A 12,899-nucleotide genomic window follows, 5' to 3' on the forward strand; every position below is an offset into this window, starting at 1 on the left:
CCTATACTTCTGTGTATTCTTTTGAACCATCCTCGTAAATTTACCAGTTTTTGTATATTCTTAGATGTTTTAAACAGTTATTAGTGTTCCAGGTGACATCTATTAATTTTTTAATTTTAGAGGACTATGAGTTATTGATAGCAAGCCTACTATGAAACTTAGCAGTCACCTATACTTCTGTGTATTCTTTTGAACCATCCTCGTAAATTTACCAGTTTTTGTATATTATTAGATCTTTTAAACAGTTATTAGTGTTCCAGGTGACATATATTAATTCTTTAATTTTAGAGGACTATGAGTTATTGATAACAAGCCTACTATGAAACTAAGCAGTCACCTATACTTCTGTGTATTATTTTTAACTATCCTCTTAAATTTACCAATTTTAGTATATTATTAGATGTTTAAACAATTTCTAGCGTTCCAGATAAAATATATGAATTTTCTAATCTTTTGAACCATCCTCTTAAATTTACCAGTTTTGGTATATTATTAGATTTTTTAAACAATTTCTAGCGTTCCAGGTGACATCTATTAATTCTTTAATTTTAGAGGACTATGAGTTATTTATGACAAGCCTACTATGAAACTAAGCAGTCACCTATACTTCTGTGTATTCTTTTGAACCATCCTCGTAAATTTACCAGTTTTTGTATATTATTAGATGTTTTAAACTGTTTTTAGCGTTCCAGGTGACATCTATTAATTCTTTAATTTTAGAGGACTATGAGTTATTGTTAACAAGCCTACTATGAAACTAAGCAGTCACCTATACTTTTGTGTATTCTTTTGAACCATTCTCTTAAATTTACCAGTTTAGTATATTATTAGATGTTTTAAACAATTTCTAGCGTCCAGGTGACATCTATTAATTCTTTAATTTTAGAAGACTATGAGTTACGGATAACAAGCCTACTATGAAACTAAGCAGTCACCTATACTTCTGTGTATTATTTTGAACTATCCTCTTAAATTTACCAATTTTAGTATATTATTAGATGTTTAAACAATTTCTAGCGTTCCAGATAAAATATATTAATTTTCTAATCTTTTGAACCATCCTCTTAAATTTACCAGTTTTGGTATATTATTAGATTTTTTAAACAATTTCTAGCGTTCCAGGTGACATCTATTAATTCTTTAATTTTAGAGGACTATGAGTTATTTATGACAAGCCTACTATGAAACTAAGCAGTCACCTATACTTCTGTGTATTCTTTTGAACCATCCTCGTAAATTTACCAGTTTTTGTATATTATTAGAACTTTTAAACAGTTATTAGTGTTCTAGGTGACATCTATTAATTCTTTAATTTTAGAGGACTATGAGTTATTGATAACGAGCCTACTATGAAACTAAGCAGTCACCTATACTTCTGTGTATTCTTTTGAACCATCCTCGTAAATTTACCAGTTTTTGTATATTATTAGATGTTTTAAACAGTTATTAGTGTTCCAGGTGACATCTATTAATTTTTTAATTTTAGAGGACTATGAGTTATTGATAGCAAGCCTACTATGAAACTTAGCAGTCACCTATACTTTTGTGTATTCTTTTGAACCATCCTCGTAAATTTACCAGTTTTTGTATATTATTAGATCTTTTAAACAGTTATTAGTATTCCAGGTGACATATATTAATTCTTTAATTTTAGAGGACTATGAGTTATTGATAACAAGCCTACTATGAAACTTAGCAGTCACCTATACTTCTGTGTATTATTTTGAACTATCCTCTTATTTACCAATTTTAGTATATTATTAGATGTTTAAACAATTTCTAGCGTTCCAGATAAAATATATGAATTTTCTAATCTTTTGAACCATCCTCTTAAATTTACCAGTTTTGGTATATTATTAGATTTTTTAAACAATTTCTAGCGTTCCAGGTGACATCTATTAATTCTTTAATTTTAGAGGACTATGAGTTATTTATGATAAGCCTACTATGAAACTAAGCAGTCACCTATACTTCTGTGTATTCTTTTGAACCATCCTCGTAAATTTACCAGTTTTTGTATATTATTAGATGTTTTAAACTGTTTTTAGCGTTCCAGGTGACATCTATTAATTCTTTAATTTTAGAGGACTATGAGTTATTGTTAACAAGCCTACTATGAAACTAAGCAGTCACCTATACTTTTGTGTATTCTTTTGAACCATTCTCTTAAATTTACCAGTTTAGTATATTATTAGATGTTTTAAACAATTTCTAGCGTCCAGGTGACATCTATTTATTCTTTAATTTTAGAAGACTATGAGTTACGGATAACAAGCCTACTATGAAACTAAGCAGTCACATACTTCTGTGTATTATTTTGAACTATCCTCTTAAATTTACCAATTTTAGTATATTATTAGATGTTTAAACAATTTCTAGCGTTCCAGATAAAATATATTAATTTTCTAATCTTTTGAACCATCCTCTTAAATTTACCAGTTTTGGTATATTATTAGATTTTTTAAACAATTTCTAGCGTTCCAGGTGACATCTATTAATTCTTTAATTTTAGAGGACTATGAGTTATTTATGACAAGCCTACTATGAAACTAAGTAGTCACCTATACTTCTGTGTATTCTTTTGAACCATCCTCGTAAATTTACCAGTTTTTGTATATTATTAGATCTTTTAAACAGTTATTAGTGTTCTAGGTGACATCTATTAATTCTTTAATTTTAGAGGACTATGAGTTATTGATAACAAGCCTACTATGAAACTAAGCAGTCACCTATACTTTTGTGTATTCTTTTGAACCATTCTCTTAAATTTACCAGTTTAGTATATTATTAGATGTTTTAAACAATTTCTAGCGTCCAGGTGACATCTATTAATTCTTTAATTTTAGAAGACTATGAGTTACGGATAACAAGCCTACTATGAAACTAAGCAGTCACCTATACTTCTGTGTATTATTTTGAACTATCCTCTTAAATTTACCAATTTTAGTATATTATTAGATGTTTAAACAATTTCTAGCGTTCCAGATAAAATATATTAATTTTCTAATCTTTTGAACCATCCTCTTAAATTTACCAGTTTTGGTATATTATTAGATTTTTTAAACAATTTCTAGCGTTCCAGGTGACATCTATTAATTCTTTAATTTTAGAGGACTATGAGTTATTTATGACAAGCCTACTATGAAACTAAGCAGTCACCTATACTTCTGTGTATTCTTTTGAACCATCCTCGTAAATTTACCAGTTTTTGTATATTATTAGATCTTTTAAACAGTTATTAGTGTTCCAGGTGACATATATTAATTCTTTAATTTTAGAGGACTATGAGTTATTGATAACAAGCCTACTATGAAACTAAGCAGTCACCTATACTTCTGTGTATTCTTTTGAACCATCCTCTTAAAATTTACCAGTTTTAAATATTATTAGATGTTTTAAACAGTTTCTAACATTTCAGCTGACATCTATTAATTCTTTAATTTTAGAGGACTATGAGTTATTGATAACAAGTCTATTATGAAACTAAGCAGTCACCTATACTTCTGTGTATTCTTTTGAACCATCCTCATAAATTTACCAGTTTTTAAATATTATTAGATGTTTTAAATAGTTTCTAGCATTTCAGGTGACATCTATTAATTCTTTAATTTTAGAGGACAGTGAGTTATTGATAACAAGCCTACTATGAAACTAAGCAATTACCTATACTTCTGTGTATTCTTTTGAACCATTCTCTTAAATTTACCAGTTTTTGTGTATTATTAGATGTTTTAAACAGTTTCTAGCGTTTCAGGTGACATCTATTAATTCTTTAATTTTAGAGGACTATGAGTTATTGATAACAAGCCCACTCTGAAACTAAGCAATCACCTATACTTCTGGGTATTTTTTTGAACCATCCTCTTAAGTCTACCAATTTTAGTATATTATTAGATGTTAACAGTTTCTAGCGTTCCAGGTAACATCTGTTAATTCTTTAATCTTTTGAACCATCCTCTTAAATTTACCAGTTTTTGTATATTATTAGATGTTTTAAACAATTTCTAGTGTTCTAGGTGATATCTATTAATTCTTTAATTTTAGAGGACTATGAGTTACTGATAACAAGCCTACTATGAAAATAAGTAGTCAACCTTACTTCTGGGTATTCTTTTGAACCATCCTCTTAAATTTACCAAGTTAAGTGTATTATTAGATGTTTAACAGTTTCTAGCGTTCTAGGTAACATCTATTAATTCTCTAATATTTTGAACCATCCTCTTAAATTTACCAGTTTTTGTATATTATTAGATGATTTAAACAGTTTCTAGCGTTCCAGGTGACATCTATCAATTCTTTAATTTTAGAAGACTATGAGTTATGGATAACAAGCCTACTATGAAACTAAGCAGTCACCTATACTTCTGTGTATTATTTTGAACTATCCTCTTAAATTTACAAATTTTAGTATATTATTAGATGTTTAAACAATTTCTAGCGTTCCAGATAAAATATATTAATTTTCTAATCTTTTGAACCATCCTCTTAAATTTACCAGTTTTGGTATATTATTAGATTTTTTAAACAATTTCTAGCGTTCCAGGTGACATCTATTAATTCTTTAATTTTAGAGGACTATGAGTTATTTATGACAAGCCTACTATGAAACTAAGCAGTCACCTATACTTCTGTGTATTCTTTTGAACCATCCTCGTAAATTTACCAGTTTTTGTATATTATCAGATCTTTTAAACAGTTATTAGTGTTCTAGGTGACATCTATTAATTCTTTAATTTTAGAGGACTATGAGTTATTGATAACAAGCCTACTATGAAACTAAGCAGTCACCTATACTTCTGTGTATTCTTTTGAACCATCCTCGTAAATTTACCAGTTTTTGTATATTATTAGATGTTTTAAACAGTTATTAGTGTTCCAGGTGACATCTATTAATTTTTTAATTTTAGAGGACTATGAGTTATTGATAGCAAGCCTACTATGAAACTTAGCAGTCACCTATACTTCTGTGTATTCTTTTGAACCATCCTCGTAAATTTACCAGTTTTTGTATATTATTAGATCTTTTAAACAGTTATTAGTGTTCCAGGTGACATATATTAATTCTTTAATTTTAGAGGACTATGAGTTATTGATAACAAGCCTACTATGAAACTAAGCAGTCACCTATACTTCTGTGTATTATTTTTAACTATCCTCTTAAATTTACCAATTTTAGTATATTATTAGATGTTTAAACAATTTCTAGCGTTCCAGATAAAATATATGAATTTTCTAATCTTTTGAACCATCCTCTTAAATTTACCAGTTTTGGTATATTATTAGATTTTTTAAACAATTTCTAGCGTTCCAGGTGACATCTATTAATTCTTTAATTTTAGAGGACTATGAGTTATTTATGACAAGCCTACTATGAAACTAAGCAGTCACCTATACTTCTGTGTATTCTTTTGAACCATCCTCGTAAATTTACCAGTTTTTGTATATTATTAGATGTTTTAAACTGTTTTTAGCGTTCCAGGTGACATCTATTAATTCTTTAATTTTAGAGGACTATGAGTTATTGTTAACAAGCCTACTATGAAACTAAGCAGTCACCTATACTTTTGTGTATTCTTTTGAACCATTCTCTTAAATTTACCAGTTTAGTATATTATTAGATGTTTTAAACAATTTCTAGCGTCCAGGTGACATCTATTAATTCTTTAATTTTAGAGGACAATGAGTTATTGATAACAAGCCTACTATGAAACTACGCAGTCACCTATACTTCCGTGTAATATTTTGAACCATCCTATTAAATTTACAAGTTTTTGTATATTATTAGATGTTTTAAACAGTTTCTAGCATTCCAGGTGACATCTATTAATTCTTTACTTTTAGATGACTATGAGTTATTGATAACAAGCCTACTCTGAAAGTAAGCACTCTCCTATACTTTTGTGTATTCTTTTGAACCATCCTCTCAAATTTACCTGTTTAGTATATTATTAGATGTTTTAAACGATTTCTGGCGTTCCAGGTGACATCTATTAATTCTTTACTTTTAGAGGACTATGAGTTCTTGATAACAAGCCTACTCTGAAACTAAGCAGTCTCCTATACTTCCGTGTATTCTTTTGAACCATCATATTAAATTTACCCTTTTAGTATATTTTTTAGATGTTTTAAACAGTTTCTAGCGTTCCAGGTGACATCTATTAATTCTTTAATTTAGAGGACTTTGAGTTGTTGATAACAAGACTACTATGAAACTAAGCAGTCACCTATACTTCTGTGTATTATTTTGAACCATCCTCTTAAATTTACCATTTTTTTTGTATATTAATAGATGTTTTAAATAGTTTATAGCTTTCCAGGTGACATCTATTAATTCTTTAATTTTAGAGGACTCTGAGTTATTGATAGCAAGCCTACTATGAAACTAAGCAGTCACCTATACTTCTGTGTATTCTTTTGAACCATCCTCTTAAATTTACCAGTTTTTGTATATTATTAGATGTTTTAAACAGTTTCTAGCGTTCAAGGTTACATCTCTTAATTCTTTAATTTTAGAGGACAATGAGTTATTGATAACAAGCCTACTATGAAACTAAGCAGTCACTTATACTTCCGTGTATTATTTTGAACCATCCTATTAAATTTACAAGTTTTTGTATATTATTAGATGTTTTAAACAATTTCTAGCGTTCCAGGTGACATCTATTAATTCTTTACTTTTAGAGGACTATGAGTTCTTGATAACAAGCCTACTATGAAACTAAGCAGTCACCTATACTTCCGTGTATTATTTTGAACCATCCTCGTAAATTTACCACTTTTTGTATATTATTAGATGTTTTAAACAGTTATTAGCGTTCTAGGTGACATCTATTAATTCTTTATTGTTAGAGGACTATGAGTTATTGTTAACCAGCCTACTATGAAATTAAGAAGTCACCTATACTTCTGTGTATTCTTTTGAACCATCCTCTTAAATTTACCAGTTTAGTATATTATTAAGTGTTTTAAACGGTTTCCAGCATTCCAGGTGACATCTATTAATTCTTTAATTTTAGAGGAAACGAGTTATTGATAACAAGCCTACTATGAAACTACGCAGTCACTTATACTTCTGTGTATTCTTTTGAACCATCCTATTAAATTTAAAAGTTTTTGTATATTATTAGATGTTTTAAACAATTTCTGGCGTTCCAGGTGACATCTATTAATTCTTTACTTTTAGAGGACTATGAGTTCTTGATAACAAGCCTACTCTGAAACTAAGCAGTCTCCTATACTTCCGTGTATTCTTTTGAACCATCATATTAAATTTACCATTTTAGTATATTTTTTAGATGTTTTAAACAGTTTCTAGCGTTACAAGTGACATCTATTAATTCTTTAATTTTAGAGGACTATGAGTTATTGATAACAAGACTACTATGAAACTAAGCAGTCACCTATACTTCTGTGTATTCTTTTGAACCATCCTCTTAAATTTACCATTATTTTTGTATATTATTAGATGTTTTAAATAGTTTCTATCTTTCCAGGTGACATCTATTAATTCTTTAATTTTAAAGGACTCTGAGTTATTGATAGCAAGCCTACTATGAAACTAAGCAGTCACCTATACTTCTGTGTATTCTTTTGAACCATCCTCTTAAATTTACCAGTTTTTGTATATTATTAGATGTTTTAAACAGTTTCTAGCGTTCCAGGTGACATCTCTTAATTCTTTAATTTTAGAGGACAATGAGTTATTGATAACAAGCCTACTATGAAACTAAGCAGTCACTTATACTTCCGTGTATTATTTTGAACCATCCTATTAAATTTACAAGTTTTTGTATATTATTAGATGTTTTAAACAATTTCTAGCGTTCCAGGTGACATCTATTAATTCTTTACTTTTAGAGGACTATGAGTTTTTGATAACAAGCCTACTATGAAACTAAGCAGTCACCTATACTTCTGTGTATTCTTTTGAACCATCCTCTTAAATTTACCAGTTTTAATATATTAATAGATGTTGTAAACAGTTACTAGTGTTCCAGGTGGCATCTATTAATTCTTTAATTTTAGAGGACTATGAGTTATTGATAACAAGACTACTATGAAACTAAGAAGTCACCTATACTTCTGTGTATTCTTTTGAAACATCCTCTTAAATTTACCATTTGTTTGTATATTATTAGATGTTTTAAATAGTTTCTATTTTTCCAAGTGACATCTATTAATTCTTTATTGTAGAGGACTCTGAGTTATTGATAGCAAGCTTACTATGAAACTAAGAAGTCACCTATACTTCTGTGTATTCTTTTGAACCATCCTCTTAAATTTACCAGTTTAGTATATTATTAGATGTTTTAAACAGTTTCTAGCGTTCCAGGTGACATCTATTAATTCTTTAATTTTAGAGGACAACGAGTTATTGATAACAAGCCTACTATGAAACTAAGCAGTCACCTATACTTCTATGTATTCTTTTGAACCATCCTTGTAAATTTACCAGTTTTTGTATATTATTAGATGTTTTAAACTGTTATTAGCATCCCAGGTAACATCTGTTAATTCTTTAATTTTAGAGGACTATGAGTTATTGTTAACAAGCCTACTATGAAACTAAGCAGTCACCTATACTTCTGCGTATTCTTTTGAACCATTCTCTTAAATTTACCAGTTTAGTATATTATTAGATGTTTTAAACAATTTTTAGCGTTCCAAGTGACATCTATTAATTCTTTAATTTTAGAGGACAATTAGTTTTTGATAACAAGCCTACCTTGAAACTACGCAGTCACCTATACTTCTATGTATTCTTTTGAACCATCCTATTAAATTTACAAGTTTTTGTATATTATTAGATGTTTTAAAATGTTTCTAGCGTTCCAGGTGACATCTAGTAATTCTTTACTTTTAGATGACTATGAATTATTGATAACAAGCCTACTCTTAAAGTAAGCAGTCTCCTATACTTCTGTGTATTCATTTGAACCACCCTCTTAAATTTATCAGTTTAGTATATTATTAGATGTTTTAAACAGTTTCTAGCGTTCCTGGTGACATCTATTAATTCTTTAATTTTGAGTTCTATGAGTTATTAATAACAAGCCTACTATGAAACTAAGCAGTCATCTATACTTCTGCGTATTCTTTTTAACCATCCTCGTAAATTTACCAGTTTTTGTATATTATTAGATGTTTTAAACAGTTACTAGCGTTCCAGGTGACATCTATTAATTCTTTAATTTTAGAGGACTACGAGTTATTGATAACAAGCCTACTATGAAACTAAGCAGTCAACTATACTTCTGTCTATTCTTCTGAACCATCCTCTTAAATTTACCAGTTTTTGTATATTATTCGATATTTTAAACAGTTTTTAGCGTTCCAGGTGACATTTATTAATTATTTACTTTTAGAGGATTATGAGTTATTGATAACAAGCCTGCTCTGAAACTAAGCAGTCTCCTATACTTCTTTATATTCTTTTGAACTATCCTCTTCAATATACAAGTTTATGTATATTATTAGATGTTATAAACAGTTACTAGCGTTCCAGGTGACATCTATTAATTCTTTACTTTTAGAGGACTATGAGTTATTGATAACAAGCCTACTATGAAACTAAGCAGTCACCTATACTCCTTTGTATTCTTCTGAACCATCCTCGTAAATTTACCAGTTTTTTATTAGATGATTTAAACAGTTTCTAGCGTTCCAAGTGACATCTATTAATTCTTTACTTTTAGAGGACTATGAGTTATTGATAACAGTCCTACTCTGAAACTAAGCAGTCTCCTATACTTCTGTGTATTCTTTTGAACCATCCTCGTAAATTTACCAGTTTTTTTATATTATTAGATGTTTTAAACAGTTATTAGCGTTCTAGGTGACATCTATTAATTCTTTATTGTTAGAGGACTATGAGTTATTGTTAACCAGCCTACTATGAAACTAAGAAGTCACCTATACTTCTGTGTATTCTTTTGAACCATCCTCTTAAATTTACCAGTTTAGTATATTATTAATTGTTTTAAACGGTTTCCAGCATTCCAGGTGACATCTATTAATTCTTTAATTTTAGAGGAAACGAGTTATTGATAACAAGCCTACTATGAAACTACGCAGTCACCTATACTTCTGTGTATTCTTTTGAACCATCCTATTAAATTTAAAAGTTTTTGTATATTATTAGATGTTTTAAACAATTTCTGGCGTTCCAGGTGACATCTATTAATTCTTTACTTTTAGAGGACTATGAGTTCTTGATAACAAGCCTACTCTGAAACTAAGCAGTCTCCTATACTTCCGTGTATTCTTTTGAACCATCATATTAAATTAACCATTTTAGTATATTTTTTAGATGTTTTAAACAGTTTCTAGCGTTACAAGTGACATCTATTAATTCTTTAATTTTAGAGGACTATGAGTTATTGATAACAAGACTACTATGAAACTAAGCAGTCACCTATACTTCTGTGTATTCTTTTGAACCATCCTCTTAAATTTACCATTATTTTTGTATATTATTAGATGTTTTAAATAGTTTCTATCTTTCCAGGTGACATCTATTAATTCTTTAATTTTAGAGGACTCTGAGTTATTGATAGCAAGCCTACTATGAAACTAAGCAGTCACCTATACTTCTGTGTATTCTTTTGAACCATCCTCTTAAATTTACCAGTTTTTGTATATTATTAGATGTTTTAAACAGTTTCTAGCGTTCCAGGTGACATCTCTTAATTCTTTAATTTTAGAGGACAATGAGTTATTGATAACAAGCCTACTATGAAACTAAGCAGTCACTTATACTTCCGTGTATTATTTTGAACCATCCTATTAAATTTACAAGTTTTTGTATATTATTAGATGTTTTAAACAATTTCTAGCGTTCCAGGTGACATCTATTAATTCTTTAATTTTAGAGGACTATGAGTTCTTGATAACAAGCCTACTATGAAACTAAGCAGTCACCTATACTTCTGTGTATTCTTTTGAACCATCCTCTTAAATTTACCAGTTTTAATATATTATTAGATGTTGTAAACAGTTACTAGTGTTCCAGGTGGCATCTATTAATTCTTTAATTTTAGAGGACTATGAGTTATTGATAACAAGACTACTATGAAACTAAGAAGTCACCTATACTTCTGTGTATTCTTTTGAAACATCCTCTTAAATTTACCATTTGTTTGTATATTATTAGATGTTTTAAATAGTTTCTATTTTTCCAAGTGACATCTATTAATTCTTTATTGTAGAGGACTCTGAGTTATTGATAGCAAGCTTACTATGAAACTAAGAAGTCACCTATACTTCTGTGTATTCTTTTGAACCATCCTCTTAAATTTACCAGTTTAGTATATTATTAGATGTTTTAAACAGTTTCTAGCGTTCCAGGTGACATCTATTAATTCTTTAATTTTAGAGGACAACGAGTTATTGATAACAAGCCTACTATGAAACTAAGCAGTCACCTATACTTCTATGTATTCTTTTGAACCATCCTTGTAAATTTACCAGTTTTTGTATATTATTAGATGTTTTAAACTGTTATTAGCATCCCAGGTAACATCTGTTAATTCTTTAATTTTAGAGGACTATGAGTTATTGTTAACAAGCCTACTATGAAACTAAGCAGTCACCTATACTTCTGCGTATTCTTTTGAACCATTCTCTTAAATTTACCAGTTTAGTATATTATTAGATGTTTTAAACAATTTTTAGCGTTCCAAGTGACATCTATTAATTCTTTAATTTTAGAGGACAATTAGTTATTGATAACAAGCCTACCTTGAAACTACGCAGTCACCTATACTTCTATGTATTCTTTTGAACCATCCTATTAAATTTACAAGTTTTTGTATATTATTAGATGTTTTAAAATGTTTCTAGCGTTCCAGGTGACATCTAGTAATTCTTTACTTTTAGATGACTATGAATTATTGATAACAAGCCTACTCTTAAAGTAAGCAGTCTCCTATACTTCTGTGTATTCATTTGAACCACCCTCTTAAATTTACCAGTTTAGTATATTATTAGATGTTTTAAACAGTTTCTAGCGTTCCTGGTGACATCTATTAATTCTTTAATTTTGAGTTCTATGAGTTATTAATAACAAGCCTACTATGAAACTAAGCAGTCATCTATACTTCTGCGTATTCTTTTTAACCATCCTCGTAAATTTACCAGTTTTTGTATATTATTAGATGTTTTAAACAGTTACTAGCGTTCCAGGTGACATCTATTAATTCTTTAATTTTAGAGGACTACGAGTTATTGATAACAAGCCTACTATGAAACTAAGCAGTCAACTATACTTCTGTCTATTCTTCTGAACCATCCTCTTAAATTTACCAGTTTTTGTATATTATTCGATATTTTAAACAGTTTTTAGCGTTCCAGGTGACATTTATTAATTATTTACTTTTAGAGGATTATGAGTTATTGATAACAAGCCTGCTCTGAAACTAAGCAGTCTCCTATACTTCTTTATATTCTTTTGAACTATCCTCTTCAATATACAAGTTTATGTATATTATTAGATGTTATAAACAGTTACTAGCGTTCTAGGTGACATCTATTAATTCTTTACTTTTAGAGGACTATGAGTTATTGATAACAAGCCTACTATGAAACTAAGCAGTCACCTATACTCCTTTGTATTCTTCTGAACCATCCTCGTAAATTTACCAGTTTTTCATTAGATGATTTAAACAGTTTCTAGCGTTCCAAGTGACATCTATTAATTCTTTACTTTTAGAGGACTATGAGTTTTTGATAACAAGCCTACTCTGAAACTAAGCAGTCTCCTACACTTCTGTGTATTCTTTTGAACCATCCTCTTAAATTTACCAGTTTAGTATATTATTAGATGTTTTAAACAGTTTCTAGCGTTCCAGGTGACATCTATTAATTCTTTACTTTTAGAGGACTATGAGTTATTGATAACA

Source organism: Papaver somniferum, unplaced genomic scaffold (assembly GCF_003573695.1).
Source record: "Papaver somniferum cultivar HN1 unplaced genomic scaffold, ASM357369v1 unplaced-scaffold_123, whole genome shotgun sequence".
Lineage (NCBI taxonomy): Eukaryota > Viridiplantae > Streptophyta > Magnoliopsida > Ranunculales > Papaveraceae > Papaver > Papaver somniferum.